Here is a 26053-nt window from a genome sequence, read left to right on the forward strand (position 1 = left end):
ACACACACACACCTGGCTTCCCTGGCACTAGTGGCAAAGAACCTGCCTGCTAATGCAGAAGATAGAAGAGACTCGGGTTCGATCCTTGGCTTGGGAAGATCCCCTGAAGGAGGGCATGGCAACCCACTCCAGTATTCTTGCCTGGAGAAACCTACGGACAGAGGAGCCTGGCAGGCTATGATCCATAGGGTCACAAAGAGTCAGACACATTGAAGTGACTTGGCATGCACATATGCATGTGTGTGTGTATATATACTCACACAAATATAGATGCATAAAATCGTAACAGCTTTTAAAAGTAAATAGTATTAACATCCTCATTTTATAGATAGGAAGACCAAAGCTCAGAGCAGTTACAAAACATGACCAAAGTCAAGGAAATGGTTATGCTAATAAATAAGAATATAATTTGAACCTAGATTGTCCGATTCTAGGGCACTGCTCTAAAATCAATATAATTTGGAAAACCTTTCCTTTGCAGCTTAAGGGGGAGTGATGTCCAGATTGTATAGGTAACTGTGGGCCACTACTAAAGATGTTTGAGAGACACTGATTTTGCATTAGTATCTCAGCTGAGAAACATTATGGTGACGGTCTCCTAGTTCTGTTGTCTAAATCTTTTTAAAACTTAGAGATTTTATAAATGTGACAATAATTATGACATAAAGCACCCATTACTACACAATTGTAGTTAATGACCTTCAAGAACTTATGAATGATGGGAGTTATTTGAATGTAAACAGGGGTGGAATTTTACATCCAACAGTAAAATTGTAAGACAACTGAAGGATCACCGTATTATGGATAGATGTGTGCCAAGATATATTTCTATATTTTAGTAGCATATACCACATAGAATTGGAGCACAGAGAGTCGATATGCCCTGGCTTCCCCAGAGGACGTGTGTTGCTTTGCCCTAAATCTCCTGAATTCCTTCTGTGTACATTGTGTGCTTTTCACAGTGCCTGGATCCAAATTGAATAAATGCAATTCTCAGGTTTGTATTGGCCTAGGAATCTAAAACTCCTCTCTGGCTCCTACATTTTATATTCCACAGTAGTGGAATTTCTTGATTTCTAACCTATACTTTATTAATAATGATATTAAAATGAATAATTATTAGAATAATGGCAGCTATAACTATTTATCAAAAGTTCACTAGAATAGGTATTTATTAAATACCTTATATATTATCTCCTTTATATTTACTAATAACCTGGTAAAATAGATATTATCAATGTGACTATTTTATAGTTGAGAAGTTCAAGTTAAAAACTGCCCAGTCACATAGCTAATACATTCTAGAACTGTTTTTTTACTCAAATACCATTCTATTTATTATTTTCCCTGTACACTCATTCATTATGGATAGCATTTTCCAACTGAGGGATTCAAGATGATGTTCCCAAGTTCATGTTTTTAAAATATATACAGCATTTGTTTTGATGTGTCTTTTTATTATATGAGTAAAATAGTACATATGTATTTCTCATAGAATAGAAAGGCACATGGGAGACAAAGAGTGTTTGTGTGTTTGTTAAAGAAAGTCATCAGCAATGATCTTCATGAATCCATCACCCAGCTGATATTTTACTCAGTTGAATACAGTTTACTACAGTGATAATTTTAATGTTTGTATTATTTTAAATTATATTCTATGATTTACAAATATTGCTTAATGTTTTCTCATCATAACCACTGGTAGAATAGATGTCAAAAGTAAGTAATAAATAAATACAAATATCTTTAAAGTAAATAAATACGACCACTTGCCAAATACTAGCAAATATATCCAATCTTTTCTGCCTGTTTGTTTAAATTTACTTATTTATTTTCATTTTTGGCTATGCTATGTGGCTTATAAGATCTCAGTTCCCTGCCCTCAGCAGTAAAAGCACAGAGTCTTCACCACCAGACTGCCAGGGAATTCCCTGCTTAAATTTATATGAAGTTTGATCCCAGAAACACTAATATGGCAACATTATTACAGCAGACCTGGCATTGAAAACAGGAATGTTATAAAGATGGGCTCTCAATTATGAGTGAATGTCAAGTTCCACCAGGAGCTGGCAGGGAATGAAATGTACTGGGCTGAAGTTAGCCCTCTCTCCTATCTCTGCCTCTTGATATCTCTACCTTTTCCCCCCACATTTATAGTGCTTTGTCCTCTATCAATATTTAAAAATTGACTTATTTAACTCTTCTTAATAACTTAATAACTGAACTAAATGTAGGAGACAATACTGTCAAAAGAAGCAGTGAAATAAAATACTTTGAGGAAGAGGATAGGAAATACCAAAGTTCCCTCAGAGTAGCACAGAACATAGCCAGCAAACTAGACATGTGAATTTCTTTCATGCTCTTAGAATAAATGGTTTCTTTGAAATGAAGACAGCACTGCAAACACTCATAATCATTTTTTATAAAGACAAAGTCTTTGTTTCAGTGTCTTTTCTATGTGATCTTATTCTCATAGAAGATTAAAAATACAGACAAATTTTGACAAACTGGACAAAATAGGAAGATTTTAGCAATAAGACCATTGCATCCAAAGAATGACCCATTTTCAATTCCTTGAACATGCAGCTCATTTTTGATGTATTAATGTCTGCTATAAAATCAGTTACTACTTACCCCTTTGTTATTCTATTATTATCTCTACCCTCCCCAATCCCACCTCAATTCTTGCTCTGTGAAGAATTATTATATACACTGTAAATCAATATACTTCAATAAAAACTAAATTTTAAAACTTGTTAAAAAGTCATTTAAATGAGAAGCCACCTGCCTGTTCAATATAGATCCAGGAATGCATACAATGTAGACATATAGCCAGGAAAAAGATGTGTATTAATTTAGAAAATAAATTCCTTCATAATTTCAACTACTATATATGCATGCTAAATGTCATTGTGAAATGATTTTAAGATTCATGCAACAAATTTCACCTACAGAGATTACATTTATAATGAAATCCTTTATATTTTCCTTTTTTATGAAATAAAATGTCATTGTAGGTAGTTTGAATGTGACCTTTATTCAAAGTTGCCAATATTATGTTATGTTAAAATGTATGAAAAATGTACTGATGGATAGAATTGCAGAAAAAAAATCACTAATCACACCTTGAAAATATCCAGATGCTTACAAGTTTAAAATTTTCATTCACTCAGTCACTTTTGTTCTTGACTTCATTTGATCACTGGATATTTTTTGTGTTTATTATGTGCTAAGTAATATGATAACTACTTGAAAGAAATCAGAAAAATACACACAAGTCCATATGCAGTTCTTTCAGCACAGTTGCCATCAAACTAAGCATAAACTTCAGTTTCCATTAACTCTTATGTGCATTTCAATCAACCATCTTCATTTCAACTAAGATTTTCAATCAAATATGCTGAAATTTAAAAAAAAGAGACTAAACATAGTTATTCCAACCACAAGAAGAAATAATTATGTGATATGATAGAAACACTAATCATATTAGAATATATAAATGTATCAGTCAATATGCTCTACACCTAAGTGAGTGAAAGTTGCAATTACACAATATTATGTCAAGTATATTTCAATACACAAAAGTCAAACAAATGAAAGCAAAATAAGGGGAAAGTGGGATAAATAAAAATTTTTCACTAGAAAGAACAATCTAATAGTAAAGCACTGAACAATATAAATTAAAGTAATAGAGGATCTTTAAAAATTTAAAGGAGGTAGAAAGAGAAATTAAATATAATGATGCAGTGCAAATACAATAAGGTAAAGCAGTATAAAGTCTGGGAGGTCAGAGATTAGAATCAAAGAAGGGAAACTCAAAGTTCTTAACTCTGGTTATAGAAAAGTTTTAATAAATGAGGAGTTCAACTAGTGACTATACCTGAATTAGGATCAAGATAAATCTTTCTTTAATGGGATAAAATTAATTATGCTTACCCCAGGCTTGTTTGTTTTTCATAAATTAATTTATCCCTTGATAATAGAACCAGTTTGCAAAATAGTTGGAATGAAGAGAGAAAACCTCAGCATTTTTTAAAAGTAACAAGCCATATCACAGGCATTCCAAAAATGATAAAACTGACAATGTATTAGATTTTATATTATTACTTGTCTACATTTGGCAAGCATTTATGTACTCTATTTTATTGTTTTTTCTTCTAAACACTTAACTCTTGTTCTAAAGGAACAACTCAGCATGTCTTTCCAGCCAACTTACTACAACTGGATTTTGATGGATATTTGAGTACAAAATTAGCTTCGGAACAACATTCTTGTCTGACATACTTATGGTCAACTTATTTGGTAAGTGGAAAGGAAAAAGCTGACTGTTCCAAAGGAAATTATATCAGTGCTATTTCTTCAATTCCCAATTATTTTTTCTCCCACCTAGTTAAGCATGGAGAATGTATTGATTGCACAGTAAATGTAAAAGGTTAGGTTATCTTTATTATGAAAATATAACTATTTTGTCTAGAAAGTGAATCCTAGTAAAAAAATACATATATAAGAGTAAGTATATAAATAATATTTAAAAATAGTATTTCACTGGAAAAAAACTGAAGTGTAAGCACTTAGTTCAGTTCAGTCGCTCAGTCCTGTCTGACTCTTCCTGATCCCATGAACCGCAGCACGCCAGGCCTCCCTGTCCATCAACTCCTGGAGTTTACTCAAACTCATGTCCATTGAGTCGGTGATGCCATCCAGCCATCTCATCCTCTGTCGTCCCCTTCTCCTTCTGCCCTCAATCTTTCCCAGCATCAGGGTCTTTTCAAATGAGTCAGCTCTTTACATCAGGTGGCCAAAGTACTAGAGTTTCAGCTTCAACACCAGCCTTTCCAATGAACACCCAGGACTGATCTCCTTTAGGATGGGCTGGTTGGATCTCCTTGCAGTCCAAGGGACTCTCAAGAGTCTTCTCCAACACCACACTTCAAAAGCATCAATTCTTCGGCACTCAGCTTTCTCTATGGTCCAACTCTCACATCCATACCTGACCACTGGAAAAACCATAGCCTTGACTAGATGGACCTTTGTTGACAAAGTAATTCTGCATTTTAATATGCTGTCTAGGTTGGTCATAACTTTCCTTCCAAGGAGTAAGTGCCTTTTAATTTCATGGCTGCAATCACCATCTGCAGTGATTTTGAAGCCCCCAAAAATAAAGTCAGTCACTGTTCCCACTGTTTCCCCATCCATTTGCCATGAAGTGATGGGACCGGATGCCATGATTTTAGTTTTCTGAATGTTGAGCTTTAAGCCAACTTTCTCACTCTCCTCTTTCACTTTCATCAGGAAGCTTTTTAGTTCCTCTTCACTTTCTGCCATAGGGTGGTGTTATCTGCATATCTGAGGTTATTGATATTTCTCCCGGCAGTCGTGATTCCAGCTTGTGCTTCTTCCAGTCCAACATTTCTCATGATGTACTCTGCATATTAGTTAAATAAGCAGAGTGACAATATACAGCCTTGACCCACTCCTTTTCCTATTTGGAACCAGTCTGTTGTTCCATGTCCAGTTCTAACTGTTGCTTCCTGACCTGCATACAGGCATCTCAAGAGACAGGTCAGGTGGTCTGGTATTCCCATCTCTTTCAGAATTTTCCACAGTTTATTGTGATCCACACAGTCAAAGGCTTTGGCATAGTCAAGAAAGCAGAAATAAATGTTTTTCTGGAACTCTCTTGCTTTTTCAATGATCTAGCAGATGTTGGCAATTTGATCTCTGGTTCTTCTGCCTTTTCTAAAACCAGATTGAACATCTGGAAGTTCACAGTTCACGTATTGCTGAAACCTGGCTTGGAGAATTATGACAGTAAAGAATTAAGTGATTATCTAAATTTTATATATAGTAATATGATTTTATTTCAGCACTTTGAAACATAAAAATAACTTTTCCAAAGGAAACATAAACACTAATTTGAAGAGATATATGCACTGCAGCTTTATTCACAAGAGCAAAAGATGGAAGAAACCTCAGTTCAGTTCAGTTCAGTTCAGTCACTCAGTTGTTCCTGACTCTTTGTGACCCCATGAATTGCAGCACACCAGGCCTCCCTGTCCATCACCAACTCCCAGAGTTTACTCAAACTCATGCCCATCGAGTTGGTGATGCCATCCAGCCATCTCATCCTCTGTCATCCCCTTCTCCTCTTGCCCCCAATCCCTCCCAGCATCAGGGTCTTTTCCAATGAGTCAACTTTTCGCATGAGGTGGCCAAAGTATTGGAGTTTCAGCTTCAGCATCAGTCCTTCCAATGAACACCCAGGACTGATCTCCTCTAGGATGGACTGGTTGGATCTCCTTGAAGTCCAAGGGACTCTCAAGAGTCTTCTCCAACACCACAGTCTAAAAGCATCAATTTTTTGGCACTCAGCAACCTAGTGCCTATCAATTGATGGATAAAGAAGATATGTGTATACACACACACACACACACACACACACACACATATATCAAATCGCCAACATCCTTTGGATCAAAGGAAAAGAAAGATAATTTCATAAAAATATCTACTTCTGCCTCGTTGACTATGGTAAAGTCTTTGACTTTGTGGATCACAACAAACTAGAAAATTCTTAGAGAGATGAGAATACCAGACCACCTACCTGCCTCCTGGGAAACCTGTAGGCTGGTCAAGAAGCATCAGTTAGAACTGGACATGGAAAAACAGACGTTCAAAATTGGGGAAAGAGTACATCAAATTTGTATATTGTCACACTGTTAATTTAACATACATGCAGAGTATATCATGCTAAATGTTGGGCTGAATGAATCACAGGTTGGAATTAAGATTTCTGAGGGAATTATCAATTATCTCAGATATGCAGATGATACTACCCTAATGGCAGAAAGCAAAGAAGAACTAAAGAGCTTCTTAATGACCGTGAAAGAAGAGAGTGAAAAAGTTCGTTTAAAACTCAACATTAAAAAAAAAAAAAACTAAGTTCATGGTATCCAGCCTTGTGTTGCTGATCCAGCTCACAGAGCCAGTCATCTTGCTATTCACACTGTCTGTGCTGTTCGCTGAACCAGGGTAGGCAAGATGCGAGCTAAGAGGCTGAAAGAACATTTGGGGAGCCATAGGAACTGCGGACTTGTTTATTCTCTCCTGGTTGGAATGGTAGCCATAACACAGCCTCTCTCCTGGCTGACACAGCAGCCACAACATAACCAAAACGGAGCCATAACATAACCTCACATAACATAACCATGATATTGCTCCAATGTAGCCCCAATGTAGCAGGAGCCTGGGCTTTCATGATAAAGCTCATACAGGTGTACCGCACAAAGCCCATGACCAAGCAAATACCTCATGAGGCACATGCACAGTGCTGTAAGTGATCTCAGCTGTTACATAATCATAATTTATAAAACATGGGGCAAGAGTGACAGCCCGTGGGGTGAGAGAGTCTGAGTACACCATCTTGGCTAATTTGTTCTTTCCCTACAGGTCCCATCACTTCATGGCAAATAGATGGAGAAAAAATGGAAACAGTAACAAACTTTATTTTCTTGGGCTCAAAAATCACTGTAGACAGTGACTGCAGCCATGAAATTAAAAGATGCTTGCTCCTTGGAAGAAAAGCTACAACAAACCTAGACAGCATATTAAAAAGCAGAGATAGCACTTTGCCAACAAAGGTCCATATGGCCAAAGCTATGGTTTTTCCAGGAGTCATGTGAGAGTTGGATCCTACAGAAGGCTGAGCACCGAACTGATGCTTTCGAACTGTGGTGCTGGAGGAGACTCTTGAGAGTCCCTTGGACAGCCAGAAGATCAAACCAATCAATCCTAAAGGAAATCGACCCTGAATATTCATTGGAAGGACTGATGCTGAAACAGAAGCTCCAGTAGTTTGACCACCTGATGCAAAGAGCTTGACTCACTGGAAAAGACCCTGATGCTGGGAAAGGCTGAGGACAGGAGGAGAGGGGACAGCCGGGAATGAAATGGTTGGATGACATCACTGACTAAATGAATGTAAGTCTGAGCAAACTCTGGGAGAGAGTGAAAGACAGTGAAGCCTGTTGTGCTGCAGCTCATGGGGCTGCAAAGAATCAGACATGACTGAGTGACTGAACAATGTGTGATGATGAACGCTCTCTAAACTTACTGTGGTCACCATTTCCCAGTGTATGTCAAATCACTGTACTCTACACCTTAAACCTACACAATGTTACATGTCAATCATATCTCAATGAAACTGAAGAAACAACAAGAAAAACAAAAGTTCACTTCAGATTATCTAATATATCCAGTTATTTTAGAAGGCCTACATTTAGCTAATATTATCCATACAGTATCTAAGGACTTTTAAAAATTATTTTCTTGTTATATATAAGTTCTTCCTTTGGAAGAAATATTACAAACTTTATTTTCTTTACTTTCTACTTAAATTAAATCATGTTTGAAAGTATAGTTATAAGTCCTTTTGGCTTCTCAGGTGGTGCAAGGGTAAAAAACCCACCTGCCAATGCAGGAGGTGGAAGAGACATAGGTTCAATCTCTGAGTAGAGAGGATCCCCTGGAGGAGGGCATGGCAACCCACTGCAGTATTCTTGCCTGGGAAATTCCCATGATCAGAGGAGCCTAGTAGGCTACAGTCCGTGGGGTTGCAAAGAGTTGGACATGAATGAGCATGCACACATGCATATGTCCTTTTTAATTACAGAAGTTCTATGTCTTGAATGAGGGAAAGTGTTGTCTGATTCACCTGAAATACTGAAGATCTGTTCTCATGGGCACATAAACTTCAGGATCTTGGCTACAATCTTACTTGGGCAATTACTTTCTCCCTCCTTTAGTTTTCACTGCCATCTCCATACTCTTTTTAAAGCTTTGCATTCTTCTCTACAGCCTTTAGAACTGCTCTATAGTATTTCTTTGTTTGCTCTTTAAAATAGCTATTGGTTAACTTTTGCTTTTTTGCTTCCCATATTAGGGTGTAAGTCTCAGATGGTAAAGAACTTTCCCTGCAATGCAAGATGCCCAGGTTTGATCCCTGGGTCAGGAAGATCCCCTAGAGAAGGGAATGGCAACCCACTCCATAATTCTTGCTTGGTGATTTCCATGGATAGAGGAGCCTGGCAGGCTACAGTCCATTGGGTCACAAAGAATTAAACATGAGTGAGTGACTAACACACAAAGACATCTTTTAAGAAAAAGGTTTTCATTGTGGCATATTTAAACATGATTTTAAAAATGGACTGTGTTAAAGAACTCTTGGTTCCCACTTCCAGTCTATTAGTCAATGGAAGGGTAGAAAGCAATTTTAATGACAATTCTGAATTAAATTTTCTTTTTGTTATTAGCTCTCTCATACCTTTATTAAATAAAAAATCTCTAAATAGTCCATTTCTCTGTAAAAAATTTTATCAACAAAAGTCATAAAATGCACTTGTGGGAGTCATGGGGAAAATAGAAAACATGCCTGAAAGATACATACTTTTCTAGAAAAGAGTGGACAATTAAAGTGAAATGACTAGGGAGAACAGATGTCTGACATAATAAAAGTCTGAATTTAAGGCTCCATAAAACTCTATCAATTATTTTGAAATATATATGGTAGTCTAAGACTAATTAAATAAATTCTGATTGATTATACTGCAAATATAAAGATTATTTAATATTTGCCTAGCTAAAGTTTCAAGATTGAAAAAAGTAAGCATGTCTTTAAATTTTATTTTATAATATTAATACACAGCACACTTTGAAAGTTGATGTTGGTAAAGCAAATAACAATTCATCTATGAATTAATTTAAGCAGAATAAATAACAGGAGAGTCTAATATACATATATTTAGACACTGAGATATTTGAGGCCATTTTATTTTTTTAAATAATTCAAAGGCAAAGATATATATTTAGGGATAATGCACCCTTTTACCTGCCTTCCGCTATGAAGAACAAAAAGCCTAAAAAGAACAAATAGATGGAAGTAAAACAGAAACATTATTGCATATAGCAGGATGTTCCACTGAAGGACAAGTCTCTGACACGGTAAATCTGGGCCCTGTTTCTCAGTAATTCTGTATTTTACCATGTCTTATCATGCTAGCACTGCCTCAGATTCACTGTTTTCATGTTTGCAAGATGGCTATTATCATAACCTAGGACAACTGGCTCTTTTTCACATCTAGTGTGAACGGAAGGAGACTTCTCTAATAGCCATAAGATGAAAGCTATTTTTTTCCATTTGCATCAAACCAATATAAGACCTGTGCCAACCTTTAATTAGTAACATTTATCTTGGGAATGCCCTATTCTGTATCCTAATTCAACTTGGCCTCTATCTACGTTAATTATAAACAAGTATATAGACTGATCAGGACTTGCCTCTGGACTGGAGGATGACTTTAGCATGCTATGATATACAGTTTGTCTGTATCATTGTTGTTCAGTGGCTAAGTCATGTCTGACTCCTTGCAACCCCATGGACTGAAGCATACCAGGTTTCCCTATTCTTTACTATCTCCCTGAGTTTAATCAAATTCATGTTCTTTGAGTCAGTGATACTATCGAACCATCTCATCCTCTGCTGCCCCCTCCTCTTTTTGCCCTCAATCTTTCCCAGCACAGGGTTTTTTCCATGAGTTGGCTCTTCACATCAGGTGTCTAAAGTACTAGAGCTTCAGCTTCAGCATCATTCTTTCCAAGGAATATTCAGGTTTGATTTGTTTGATCTCCTTGCTGTCTCAAGAGTCTTCTCTAGCACCAAAATTTGAAAGAATCATTTCCTTGGTGCTCAGCTTTCTTTATGGTCCAACTCTCACATCTGAACATGACTATTAAAAAAACACAGATTTAACTATATTTGTTGGCACTTTGTTGGCAAAGTTATGTCTCTGCTTTTTAATATGCTGTCTAGGTTTGTCATAGCTGTTCTTTCAAGGAGTAAGCATAGTTTAATTTCATGGCTGCTGTCACCAACCACAGTGATTTTGGAGACTAAGAAAATAAAATCTGTCACTGCTTATATTTTTTCCCCTTCCATTTGCCACAAAGTGATGCGACCTGATGTCATGATCTTAGTATTTTTAATGTTGAATTTTAACTCAGCTTTCACTCTCTTATTTAATCCTCATCAAGTGGCTCTTTAGTTCCTCTTCACTTTCTGCCCTTAGAGTGTTATCATCTGCATATCTGAGATTATTGGTATTTCTCCCAGCAATCTTGGTTCCAGTTTGTGAGTCATCCAGCACAGCATTCACATGATGTACTCTGGATATAAGCTAAATAAGCAGGGTGACAATATACAGCCTTGAAATATCCCTTTCCCAATTTTGAATCAGTCTTCTGTTCTGTGTCCATTTCTAACCATACAGGTTTCTCAGGAGGCAGGTAAGGTGGTATGGTATTCTCATCTCTTTAAGAATTTTCCAGTTTGTTGTGATCCACACAGTCAAAGGCTTTAGTGTATTCAATGAAGCAGAAGTTGATGTCTTTCTGGAATTCCCTTGATTTCTCTAAGAGAGGTCAGTTGATGATATCAAGATTCTTTTGAGAAGAAGGAGAAGAAACTAAATGTCAATTTAGCAAATGATAGCATCTCCTTCAAAAAGAATTTTAGTTCTTTGTAGTAAAGAAAACACTGATTAAAGCAATTTTGTAAGTTTCTGACATTTGCAAATAACTGCAATATGTTGTCAGGGATATTTAACTTTTTACTATTTGCTCAACAAATATATTTTGTACCACTTAACATGTGTTGGGAGCTCATAGATAATGGCCATCAAAGATAACTTCTTAGGACAGATCAGAGGAGCAGTAGAAAATGTACATATCAGAACATGGTATTTATGATACTAATCTGAGACCCAAATCTTCTTCTGTAAAATCACTGCAGTGAGTGTACTCCAGTGTCTTTGTTGGCCAACTCCATTCTACCTGGCCATCTTCAGTCACGTGGTTAGTCATCCCAGTTGAATTCCCCACCTGGACAATGCCACCAATTTACCTTACTTCCTCACAGCACGGCCTGATGGCCCAGGCTTAGGGATCTATCTCAGGACATTTACTCAAGAAAATTGGTTTTAAAACTCAGCCTCTGTGTTAAAACTAAATTTAAATTTTTTTTTTAAGTGGAAAATAGATGGGGAAACAGTGGAAACAGTGACTGACTTTATTTTGGGGGGCTCCAAAATCACTGCAGATGGTGAAATTAAAAGATGCTTACTCCTTGGGAGGAAAGTTATGACCAACTTAGATGGCATGTTAAAAAGCAGAGACATTACTTTGTCAACAAAGGTCCATCTAGTCAAGGCTATGGTTTTTCCAGTGGTCATGTATGGATGTGAGAGTTGGACCATAAAGAAAGCTGAGCACTGAAGAATTGATGCTTTTGAACTGTGGTGTTGGAGAAGACTCTTGAGAGTCCCTTGGACTGCAAGGAGATCCAACGAGTCCATCCTAAAGGAGATCAGTCCTAGGTGTTCATTGGAAGGACTGATGTTGAAGCTGAAACTCTAATACTTTGGCCACCTGATGTGAAGAGCTGACTCATTAAAAAAGACCCTGATGCTGGGAAAGATTGTGGGCAGGAAGAGAAGGGGACGACAGAGGATGAGATGGTTGGATGGCATCACTGACTCAATGGACATGGATTTGGGTGGACTCCGGGAGTTGGTGATGGACAGGGAGGCCTGGCGTGCTGCAGTTCATGGGGTCGCAAAGAGTCGGGCACGACAGTGACTGAACTGAACTGAACTGAAGCATGCTGACCAGAAAAGGAAAATAAGGCTCTGTGCAATTAGATAGGGAAAAAAAAAAAGATCTGCAAAGACAAGCCACTATACAAGACACTTAATTTTGATGTTATTTATTTCTCTAACTGTAATGTTTCCTGAACCTCAACCTCGTTACTGTCCTTCCATTCCTCAAGCCACATAAATATTATTTTACTAAATTAACCTTTTGCTTAAACTATCATGAATCCTGCTTCCCTGACTTCTGATGGATTGATTCCCAAGCAATATAGGCCAGATGTGCAAATAACTATTATTATATTTGTGATGCACTTTGGGGCTTTCCCATGATGAAATATTAGGTGTGAAAGTTAATTTAAGCTACACTTAAGGAGCAATCAGGGCTCTATTCAGATTATCCCAATCCAGCAATATACATCTGTGAATTAATCACAAAGGCCCACACTCAGGGAAGGCTATACTCAGGAAAGTACAGATAGTTTCTGACTTGTGATGCTTTGACTGACAATTTTTCCAGTTTACAGTGGTACATTATGCGTTCAATAGAAATTATATTTTGAATTTTGACCATTTCCATCACTAGTGACAGGCCCTGTGATGTTCTCTGGTGATGCTAGGCAATGCAGCTCCCAGTTATCCCCATGATCAGGAGAGTAAGCAAGTGATGGAGTTACAGTCACTCTGTGTGTGTGTGTGTGTGTGTGTGTGTGTGCACTGTCGCTACAGTCGTGTCTGACTGCGACGCTATGGGCTATAGCCCGCCAGGCTCCTCTGTCCATGGGGATTCTCCAGGCAAGAAATCTGGAGTGGGTTGCCATGCCCTCCTCCAGGGCATCTTCCTGACCCAGGGATCAAAACTGCATGTCCCGCAGCTCCTGCGCTGCCGGCAGATTTCTCACTGCTGAGCCACCTGGGAAGCCCAATAATTGTACCCAGACAAATATCCTGTTTTTCACTTACAGTATCATGTTCAACAAATTACTTGAGATATTCAATACTTCATTATAAAAAAAGGCTTTCTGTTAGATAATTTTGCCCAGCTGTTGACAAATGTTAAGTATTCTGAGCATGTTTAATGTAGGCTAGGCTAAAGTGGGGTATTCGGTAGGTTAAGTGTATCAAATGCATTTTTTACTTACAGTATTTTCAGGTTGTTATCCCATTCTAAGTGTAGAAAGAGCTGTAATTACTATAAGTCCTTCAGCTATATATATGCCATGTAAGTTTCCTAAAATCCAAAGAAGGTAAAAGTGAATTTCAAAACTCATCTGGCTCTAATGTTTCGGATTAAAAAGAAGTGGGCCTGTATTTAAAGACAGTGCATTTTTCTAAGTTCACATTGCTTCTTAAGGTAGTTATTAACATGATAACATAAACAGAACATTTATAGCTCCCTATCTTATCCATACAGTAGTATTTCACTTTGTCTCTCTTAAGAGTGAATGGGTAAATTGACTAGCTCCGGCTAAGGGGTTGTAGCTAAAAATGACATGCTTATTCTGGGTCTAGCGTTTACCCCTTCCTCTCCCCGCCCCACCGACTTTGCTTCGGGCACAAACAATACTGGAAATAGAGGTGGCCCCAACAACACGTGTCCCCTAGGGATCTCCCTGGTGGTCTAGTGGTTAAGACTCTATGCTTCCAATGCAGGGACATGCGTTTGATCCCTAGTCTGGGAACTAAGAACCCACATGCCAAGTGGTGCAGCCAAAATCAAAGCAAAGAGAGACAAAAAACATGTGTTCCTGAGATAATGTGCTGAGCTGAGAGCTAATTGAGTAGAATTAAGTAACTGAATCATTCATTTGACTATGAATACTTTCAATAACCAAAAAGCAGCCAAATTTTTTCCCATTTTTCCATAGTTTTAAAAGACAGGCAGTGCTTTCATGTCTAGATGACAGCTTGCCACACAGATATACACGTTAGTTTACATCTGTATAAATGCTTTAAAGTCACATTACTGAAAACATTCAGCCAAACATCACTGTGTGTGTTTTGAGAAAGTGTCCTCTCTGACTGATGTGTACAATTGACTTTTGTTTAAGGGTATTTAACATTTGAGGAGCTATCCATCAATGAAAGAAACAACACAATGAAAAGATCAGTACTCTGAGCCTCTTGTAGCAAGGAGAAAAATATAACCCATTGGGAAAATTCACTGAATCAGAATAAACCCAATGAAGTTCATCTTCTTCTGGGATTTTTAGTCAATATTTTAAGCCATCTTGGATGGAAAGGAGAGACTGCAATTCACACTATTATGTAGTTGTCATTTGTTAAATACTATCTGCAGAAATGCAATAAAGGTTCCCTTCTCAGGAGGATTTGATTATTAATTATAAGGAAATATAATTATTTTTATTAAATTTGCCGAAAGAATATGCTGACTTTTCAGATGTAGCCCAAACATAATTTAAAAATTATAGTAAATATTGACTTTCATTACTCATTTGTTAAAAATGCACATAAGATTACCTTTACTCATTTAAAAAATCTTACAAATATTTCCCCCTATTTCTTTTGTTCTTTGAAGTTAAAACCATCTTACTATGACCTTTTTAGTATTCTGTAATTTGATTCACTTGCCATGGCCAACTTTCCCTGTTTACCACCCCAGGACCCTGTGATTAGAGCAGACAACCAGTCAAAATGTAGAATATTGAAAAGGTCAAAACAGTTGTATTTACTATACAACTTTCCAGGGCAAGAAGAAATATTTACATCTTGAAATATGCTTCAAATGACAAAATGTCAAAAGAATAAAAGTGGGCAAGATTATATTCAGCTTATTATGACAAATATAAAAAGCAAAGAGACCCAAGAAGGTGTTACAACTAATAGTAATCCATATGTTTATTATTGTGATTGTTAAAAAAGGTGTCTTATCTATATGCCAAAAGTAATTTTGAAATTTGAGAAGAAGACCAAAAAAATGATTTAATTTCACAATTCTCTAACTGACAGTTCACAGGATTATACATGTTTGCAGTGTTTAGTAGTATTAAAATGAGTGTTCTCTACTTCAACAGAAAAAAATGAATAAATAAGATAGAGCTGGGCAGTCCATTAACGCATCTATTTTAGAGTGGGAAAATCATTATACAGTTAATACACATATAACTAGTCAAGTTTTATGAGAAGGATTTACAGATTTTGCATTTTTGCTCAAGTGATATGAACATGCTTTCTACGAACATCATTAAAAATATATTTAATTTGCATGAGTGCATTTTATATGCTTTCAAACCATAGAAGCTCAGCACAGGCTATTACAATCTAGCATTTATGGAGGAAGTGCATTCATCCTCTTACTCAGTAAGTATATTTTTAGTGCCTAATATGTCCTCATCATTATTTGACTGTTTTGCAAAGAAGTGGTGGCAACTAATATGAATTTAGTCATGTTAAGCCATAAGACAAGTTAAAAAAGGTAAAATAGAAGCATACACTGATAAAAATAACCATATATAAATACATATATATATATTCACCAATTTGGAATTATATATATTTTTATATATAATATATTTATTTATTTATGTTTATATATTATATATGACATATAATATATATATCTATATATATTTCACCAGAACACCAGTTTGATTTTTAAAGGCTATGGATTTGTAATTAGAGCTTGAAAAAGAAGAAATAGCATTAACAAAGGTCTAGTAAGAATAAGTGAGGAGTTTCAAATTCAAATGTTCAAAACAGGAACTGAGAACAGTGGAAATATCTTCAGAAGATATATTGGACTTGAACATTGATGGTTTACAACATTAAATTCTGGATTAAAAAAAATAAAGAATAGGTATTGGGGATGATTATTTAAAAGGAAATCATATAGATCATCATCAGCTACTGGAACAAGCCAGTGTATTTCATCACTTGAAACACAAAGACAGAATGAAATGTAGGTCATACTCTCATGGTTCCATCATCAATGGATAAAATTAAATACAAACAAGAATCTGAGTTCTATTACTTGAAGAATAGAAACAACTATGGACTTCCCTGGTGGCTCAGAAGGTAAAGAATCTGCCTTGCAATGCAAGAGACCCAGGTTTGATCCCTGGATGGGGAAGATCCCTTGGAGATGGTCATGGCAACCCATTCCAGTATTCTTGTCTGGAGAGTCCCATGGACAGAAAAGCCTGGCAGGCTATAGTTCACATGGTCACAAAGAGTCGAACATGACAGAAGCGACTTAGCACACAAGCACACACCAACACATAGTTTATAGAAGAGGAAGTACAATTGCTTAACAGGCATATGGTATGTTTAAACTATTGAGAGAAAAATAATTGCATATTAAAACAAGATACACACAGAATGAGAACCCAAGTATGATGCAGTATGTCTACCAGAAGTGATAATGAAAAACAGAAACTGAGAGGGACAGACATCACCATAATTGCCAAGGAATAATGTACAAAATTACCTAGATGCCAAATTATTCTCCCAGTTCAAAATCTAATTTACCTTCAAAGCATTTCAAGTTCCTTGATATTTACTCCTTACCTGTAGCCTTATAAGAAATGCTTCATAAATTGAGAACATTCTAAATTGTTTTAATGTTTACAAACAGAGAAACCTACAAAATGATCCATACACATGAAAAAATTATTAACTGCATTAATGATAACAAAGCATAGCAATCATTCTTGGCCATTGATGGCCTACTCTTTACTGGGAACATATTCTGCAAAGGCCTGCCTTTGGGGTTAATAGCAGGAAAGCACCAAAGTTTCGCTTTTGTGAAGATTAAGGAAAAGTAACAAGTAGTCAGGAAGATCCCCCGTGAAGGGCATGGCAAGCCACTCTAGTTTTCTTGCCTGGAGTATTGCATGGACAGAGGAGCCTGGTGGGCTACAGTCCATAGGATGGCAAAGAGCTGGACACAACTGAAGCACCTTAGCCCACATGCAGTAAAAATACTGCCACTGGGGCAACAGTTGTCCATCCCTCTCCCTCTGGATTCAGGCTGACATTAGGATTTTAAGAAAGCCTGTAACCAATGCTGCTTTTTCTCCAGTTGCTGAGCCAATGCCTTCACTTGAGAAATTGCTTAGTATAGTTACACCCCCCACCACACACACACACACCAAAAAGCAAAGACAAAACACTCCCTTGAGTGCATGAGGTTTTTTTCCTGAAAGAATGAATCCTTACACTATTCCTTGAACTCATCTAGAATAAAATAAACACTTTAGCTGTTTCTTTATGCTGTTGCCAGAGTCACCAATGCCTAGAGAGGGATACAATGTCTCAGACTGAAAATAAGAAAGTTTCTGAGGAGTAAAAGATAATTCTTCAAAAGAGAATGAAGACATTAAGTGCAGATGTTTCTACATGTATTTATTTTATAATGAGAAGAATAATTTTTATGTCACATTTTTTTTTTTTTTTACCAAGGCAAAAGTGTAAATATATAGCAAAAGCATGGGAGATCTAAAGATAGAGATGCATGCATGCTATGTTTATGGAAAGGAGAATTTAATAGTGTAAACAGCAAAACTCTTTCCAAGTTTAAAGCAATTTTAAAGTGATCTGAACTGGGAGGTCCCTGGTGGTCCAGTGGCTAAGACTCCATGCTCCCAATAACCTAGTCAGGAAACTAGATCCTACACGCCACAGCTAAGAGCTCATATGCTGAAAATAAAAATCTAGTCTGTGGAAACTAAAGATCCCACATGCCACAACAAAGATGGAAGATCCTGCATGCCACAACTAAGATCTTGTTCAGCCAAATAAATAAATATGAAAAATATATCTGAGCTTAGAGAGGACAGAGAATAGGAAAAAGTCATCTGAAGAAGAACAATAAGGAGTGGGGATTCTATCTATAAGATATTAGGGTCCATGAAATTGATAATGGGTGTTCTAAAATGATATAGATTGAATGATCAATAGAATAGTGAGCCCAGAAACAGATACTTGTATAGAAGAAATCGTGATCCATAATAGAACTAGCAAGCCAGACCAGAGAGGCAGATTTACAATGCTGTTAAGTCACTTCAGTCGTGTCCGACTCTGCGAGCCCATAGATGTCAGCCCATCAGGCTCCCCCACCCCTTGGATTCTCCAGGCAAGAACACTGGAGTGGGTTGCCATTTCCTTCTCCAGTGCATGAAAGTGAAAAGTGAAAGTGAAGTTGCTCAGTTGTGTCCAACTCAGCGACCCCATGGACTGCAGCCTACCAGGCTCCTCCCTCCATGGGATTTTCCAGGCAAGAGTACTGGAGTGGGGTGCCATTGCCTTCTCTGAGATTTACAATAAGTGGAGGTAAAATAAAATTATCTACGTGAAAAAATTAAACCGGTCATTTACCTCACATCATTCCAGGGAAACAAACAATTTCTAGGGAATTAAATGTTAAAAACAAAACTTCAAAATTTAAATTAAATAAAATGATGACTTCCTGATAGCATATAAGTTTTTGAATGACAGAGCAACATTGCTTACTCTAAAAACCCATAAATTTGTTTACAAAAAAAAAAAAAATCAAAGAACCTGTAAGTAAAGTAAGATTTTTGACATGGGATAAAAATACTATAATTGAAGTTAAACCATTAAACGTATGAATTTAATAAGAAGAAACAACTCAAGACAATCTTGAATATAAGTCAAATAAAATATGGATATAGTATAAAGAGGCAGAAAGACTATGAGTGGAGACAAAGTAATGTTTGAAGAGAAAATACCCAAAACTAAGAAAACGTAAGAACCCAAATAGGATAAATTCAAAGATTATTCTCAAACACATCATAGTGAAATTAATACTTTAAACCAAAGAGAAACATTTTAGGGCAAAAAATAAAGTTATTACTTGCAAAGCAACTAAAATTAGAAAGAAAATAGACTTCACACACACAAAAAAGAGGCCAAATACAGTGAATTATCTTGACGTGCTAAAAGCAATTCGCAACCATGAATTTTGTAGCTGTCATAAATCTTTAAAGAATAAGAGTGAAGTAAGGCATTTTCCCCTGGAGAAGGAAATGGCAACTCACTCCAGTATCCTTGCCTGGGAAATCCCATGGACGGAGGAGCCTGGTGGACTACAGTCCACGGGATCGCAAAGAGCAGCACAGGACTGAGCAACTTCACTTTCAGTTTCACTTTCAAGGCATTTTCAGGGAGGGGATGGAAAAGACTTCCAAAAATTGACTGCATAAACCAACAGCAATCCAACAGCAAGAATAACATTAATATCATCTTGTGAGATTTAGAAGTACATAGAATAAAAATATACAACCAAAATACTTCAAGGAACTAACTGGCGACACAGTGATGTGTCTTATCTGAGGAGAAATAAGAATTCTTGTTTCAATTAGACTTTGATATTTAGGAAAGGATTCATGTTGTTATCTTTGTTAATTTAATAAAGTTATAAATGATTTTCTATGTAACAAACTATCCCCAAACTTAAAACAACAAACATATTATTTCACAAGTTTTTGAGAGCTCAAAATCCAGAAGTGGCTCATCTGAGTGGTTCCAGAGCTGGGTATCTCATTAGGTTACAATCAAGGTATTGGCTGGATAGCACCATCTAGAAGAAAACTGGGACCAAGATTTTTAATTTCCAAGGTGGTTCAGCCACAGGGTTGCGCCACAGACCAGTGGTCCTGTCACAGGTCTTGGATGTCCCCAAGACATTGAAGTGATGTTTCCTGATAAAGAAATCCAGTGGAAGGAGTACGAAGGAAATGGCAAGACCTTTTGTATCTGAATCACACATCCATGAGCTAAAGCTACTGCAAGCAGATCCACCTGAGCACAGCGGACCTGAAGAAGGCCTGAGTTGGACAGCTAAAGAAGATTCTGGGTGACTAGGGGTAGGAAGACATGCAGAGGCTGTGTAGAACAGTGTGACTATATCCAGAAGATTAATAAACGGATGCCTGCTTCTGCTATACATCATCAATTCTACTACAGTCTGTTTGCTATAAGTGAGTCATTTAGTACCATCCACATTTAAGGGGTCTTCCCAGGTAGCACTAGTAATAAAGAACATGTCTGTCAGTGCAGGAGACATGAGAGATGGTGGGTTGGATCCCTGGGTGGGAAGATCCCCTGGAGAAGGATATGGCAACCCACTCCAGTATTCTTGATTGGAGAATCCCATGGACCGAGGAGCCTGGTGGGCTACAGTTCCTGGGGTTGCAAAGAGTCAGACACACCTGAAGTGACGTAGAACACATGCATATTTAAGGGGAAGGGAACTGGATTTCACCTTTTGATGGAAAATAATATCAAATACCATGTTGACATAACTTTTAAAACCGCTGCACCAACCTGTTGGAAACTGAGACGAGGTTATCTACAAACACAACTAAAGCTTTTAAGCAGGAAAAGTGAAAGTGTTGTCGGACTCTTTGCAACCCCATGGCTTTGCACCAGGCTCCTCTGTCCATGGAATTCTCCAGGCAAGAATATTGGAGTGGGTTGTCATTCCCTTCTCCAGGAGATCTTCCCAACCCAGGAATCCAATCCAGGTCTCCTGCATTGTAGGCAGATGCTTTACCAATCTGAGCCACCAGGGCAGCCCCTATGCATTTAAGCATAAGAATGTCATTTGGTAAGCAGTGGAATGCTCTGAGATGGTTCAAAACTTCCTATAAGGTCAAACATACACTTTCCTAGTATCCAACACACACTACCCTTCTGCTGAGCACATATAACCACCATCAAGATAACTGAAAATCACATCACCTTCTTCCCTCTCATAGAATAGATTTTCTGGATTTTTTTCTTTTTTTACACAAGGACTGATTGGATACATTGTGATTAAAATAAGCTCCATATTAACATAGGTATGTACCATTCTAAATTCCCTGCAATTCACCCATTTGCTCTGTTTATTAAATAAAGAACATCTTCTAAAAATTACATATTTTTGTATTAATAGCAAAATGGTATTTTCACAGCCATTACTATTGCAGATACATATATTTAGAGGAATATTTTTTGTATGTTCATTGAGTGCACTATTTTATGGACATTTTACATTAGACAAGAGAACAATGCAGCTATTTTGTTAAGATTGCATTTTAATAACTTGAGCTAAAGGATTTTCTATGTCTTGTGCACAGAAGAGAATTGATTTATGAGGAAGGATGAAAAGGTGTTCATCTTTTACTCCCCAAATACTCCTGTTCTAACAAAAGTGTCAATTTAAATTGATTGGTTAGCTAGTGCAGCACACTTACATACAACTCAAAAAATGGGATGTTCAGCCTAAAGCTTAGAAAGCTAATATTTTTATAACTTCAAATACATTTGCCCAAGGTTTAAATGAGTAGCTGTTTGTATTTGACATGTATTTGTATTATATTGTTAGTTTAAATGGCTTTAACTTGATTACATCCTTGATTCAAGTACTAATCATCATTTTGTCTGAAGTTTTTTTTTATGAGCAATTTTTACTTACAGTTTGATGTTTATTTCAGGTTGCAAAAGATCAAATATCTTTGAAGGTAAGCATAATCAGAAATTGTACACAGTTATTGTTACTACAATGTTAAGCTTCATAAAAACATGTGAACTCCAATTTTTCAATATGAAAACTCAATATGCCAGTATGATTTCAGTAAATGTATAAATATAATTTAGGTACATATTAATTTTAGTTTTCTTAAGTGTAATGTAGTCTAAAAATGTTTACATTTACGTGAAAAATTTGTAATCAAGTGAAAATAGCAAACATGCTGAAAACTCCTAAAATACTTTCATTTTAGTAAAATAATGCTTACTTTAAGTTCCATAGATTCAACCAACAGGCTAGCTGTGTACTCAGGATCGGTAGTTATTGAATCTCTGGAATGAGCAGCAATGAAGGTGTCTATTTCTATGCCATAATTTTCTTAATGTATTAAATTACTCATGAAGTTAAATTCACTTTTTAATCGTGTTACTGACATAACACTGGTATTCCATATTTGAGGTGAATTTGTTTTAATTACTATAAAACTCTATAGTCAGCTTTTCATGGATGTTTTACTTCCATAAATTTTACTTATTTCCATCCATTTTACTTATCAGTGTTATGTTGGCATCTAAGCGTTAAGTATTTAGATGGCTTACATTCATTTACTTCATTCTATCACACTCAGTGATTTTAGAGCCCAAGAAAAAAAGTCTGTCATTGTTTCCATTGTTTCCTATCTATTTGCCACAAAATGATGGGACTGGATGCCATGATCCTCGTTTTCTGAATGTCGAGTTTTGAGCCAGCTTTTTCACTCTCACTTTCATCTCGAGGCTCTTGAGTTCGTTCCTCTTCACTTTCTGCCATTAGATTGGTGTCATCTACATATCTGAGATTGTTGATATTTTTCCCAGCAGTGAAACATGAGCACTTATTAAGTAAATTAGAAAATAAGCAACTATTGCTCATAAAACAGTGGGAAAAAGATGTCATTATTTTCAAAATTATATGCTTAAGAAAACTACATTAAGATAGCTTTGACCTTTAGTGCTGAGAGGTCACAGTTGGTCACAATACTTTATACTCCATTAATATCCAAAAAGATAGTTACTGAGTTCCACCTTACTTCCAATATCTTCAGATCCTCCTGATTATACTACTGCCATTAGTTGTTACAGTCTGAAAAGATTGTAAATAAAGTAAAGAATGTTAAAAAAAAAAATAGAATGGGAGTTTTAAGCCATTTCTAACAAACTATTCAAGTAAAACCAGTTACAAAACTATTCATAAGTCTATCAACTTCCTTGATCATTTTATTCATAAATCTTGCATTGATATTTGGATGATTCTGTTTTTGAGTGGTGGAAGCCTAGTACCAGCATTTGAAAAGTAAGGTTATTTATTAGAGCATCTGACCACTTGATACTTTTCAGATTAGTCAAATTGTTTCATTTTATTTGAAAACACTCTTAGAATTGGTAGTTAATATTTTATTGCACATATTGTGTATAAATATATTTTATTTCAGTATTTATAATTCTTTATTAATACAGTTTAATTCTAGTTTATAACTCATAGTTTAGCATATATTGAGCTTGAAAACTAGAATCCATTGAGAAGGAACAGAGTTTTCCAAAAGAAACACAAACATTAACATTCTAATGTCTATATATGGTATTGAAGTGAAATGTTTTTGTTATCTGTAACATTTAATCTTATTAGAGAAAAGACTATGTAGCAGTTATATTCTGTGGACTGTATTGCCATTGTCATATTGTTATTTTCTTATTTTGCTTTTCCTAAAAACCATTTTTTTTATTACATCAATATTTTTTGTTCACTTATTTTTTTGGTGGGTTGTTTTGGTTTTAACTCATATTTTCAGTTCCATTCTCTTATCTTTCATGATTTATTGATGACATTGATGTGGAAATTTATGATATTTGATGTTATTTCTTAGTATTTGAACCTCACTATACTAGTGAATTAAATGAAAACTCTTCCTCTTTCTATGTCACCCTATTTCACTGCCTCACCTTCTGTTCCAATTCTTCTGTCCTGTCATTATTGACAGATTTAAGAAGGCATTTCATTATTCATAAAATGAATGTCTAGAAGACATGATGACTTCATGTTGCTTTTTTGCTTTATGTTATGATTTATTATTGATTGATCTATTTGTTATGCAAAGAAAAAGAAGATAAAATATGTGGGCGAATGTTAGCTGTCTTATTGAAACAGAAGATGAAATAAAACTCCAAGAGAAAGGGAGAAAATTTTATTATTTTGGAATTATTTTATTCTATCATTTTGGGATGTTGACCTCTTCCAACTACTACAAAATTATATTTTTGCTTATGATGTGGCTGGACTTTAATTTCCTAATAAAAATGTTTCAAATGATATATCTATAACTAACATCAACCTCTTAGGTAAATACTAATCCCTTACATCATATCTTTCCATTTTCTTGTATTGTTTTCATATCACTTTTTCATCAAATTAAAATATTAAATTTTCCTTTACTAACTGACCAAATAAAATCACAATTGAAAAATTAATTCAACAAGCTTCACTTAAACTACTATTACCTAATTATGTGTGGTTTTCTGACAAATTGTCTTATTGATTTTTATTTATCTTTTGAAAAACACATATTGGAGAAAATATTCTTAAAAGTAAACCAATGGAAACACGTATTAAATTCTCTGCTGATGCTCACAAGAGTTTTACGGAAATATTCCCTGGAATGCTTAATCATCTCTGTTTCTATAATTTGATATAAAAGCATAAATCAACTCTTTTTCTTTCTCCCCCACCTTTCCCACAGTATTTCTAATATCTATTTATTTCTCTCAGATCCTATAGCTGCTATTTAGTTCATATGCTATTTATATGTTTTTCTGATTCAGTTTTCTTTTTTCAAACATACATATATATATGTATGTATGTATATATAAAGGATTAAATGCAATTCTTCTGATTTTTCCTCCATGTTCCCTTATTATTTTCTCAGGCTAATATTATTTAGTGTTAAAAGATAACCAACAACAACTTATTGTATAGCACATGGAACTCTGCTTAATGTTTTATGCTAGCCTGGATGGGAAGGGTTTTGGGGGAGAATGGATACATGTATATGTATGGCTGAGTCCCTTTACTGTTCCCCTGAAACTATCACAACATTGTTAATTGGCTATATCCCAATACAAAATGCTTTTGGTGTTAATAAAAATAAAATAAAAAATATAATATTTAGTGTTTTGTTTTAGATACTATCAATTGCTAGAGTATGAAGAATCCATGAGATTTTACATATATATATATGTATATATTACCTTCATCTACTTTGCCTTCCTCTATCTTCCAACATTGGAAAAAGAAATGGCAACCCACTCCATTATTCTTGCCTATAAAACTCCATGGACGGTGGAGCCTGTTGGACTACAGTCTATGGGATGGCAAAGAGTTGGACATGACTGAGCACTCTCACACACATTTTTCCACGGTCGTTTCATAACTTTTATTTAAATCTGTATTAAATATCATACTAAGCAAAAATCTAAATTGGCTACCATGATCTTCATCCTGTATAATCCCTTCCCCTTGAATGTGGGTAGAATGTGTGATTTTATTCTTTTCAATGCAGTATGGGAAAGGTGATAAATCGGCTGCCACTATTGATTAGATTATCTTATAAAACTCTATATTAGCAGAGTAGTGAGAGAAACCCTCTTGCTTGCCTTGAAGAAGCAAACAGTCAGGTGGTGACCTGCCTACAGGGAGGGGAACATGGCAGGGAACTGCAGATGGCCTCCAGAAGCTAAGGGTTTCTTCCAGCCAACAGGACTATCAACACAACCACAAGGAATGGAGTCCTTCCAACAACTACATAAATTTGTAAAAGGACCAT

This window comes from Cervus elaphus, chromosome 27 (assembly GCF_910594005.1).
Source record: "Cervus elaphus chromosome 27, mCerEla1.1, whole genome shotgun sequence".
NCBI lineage: Eukaryota > Metazoa > Chordata > Mammalia > Artiodactyla > Cervidae > Cervus > Cervus elaphus.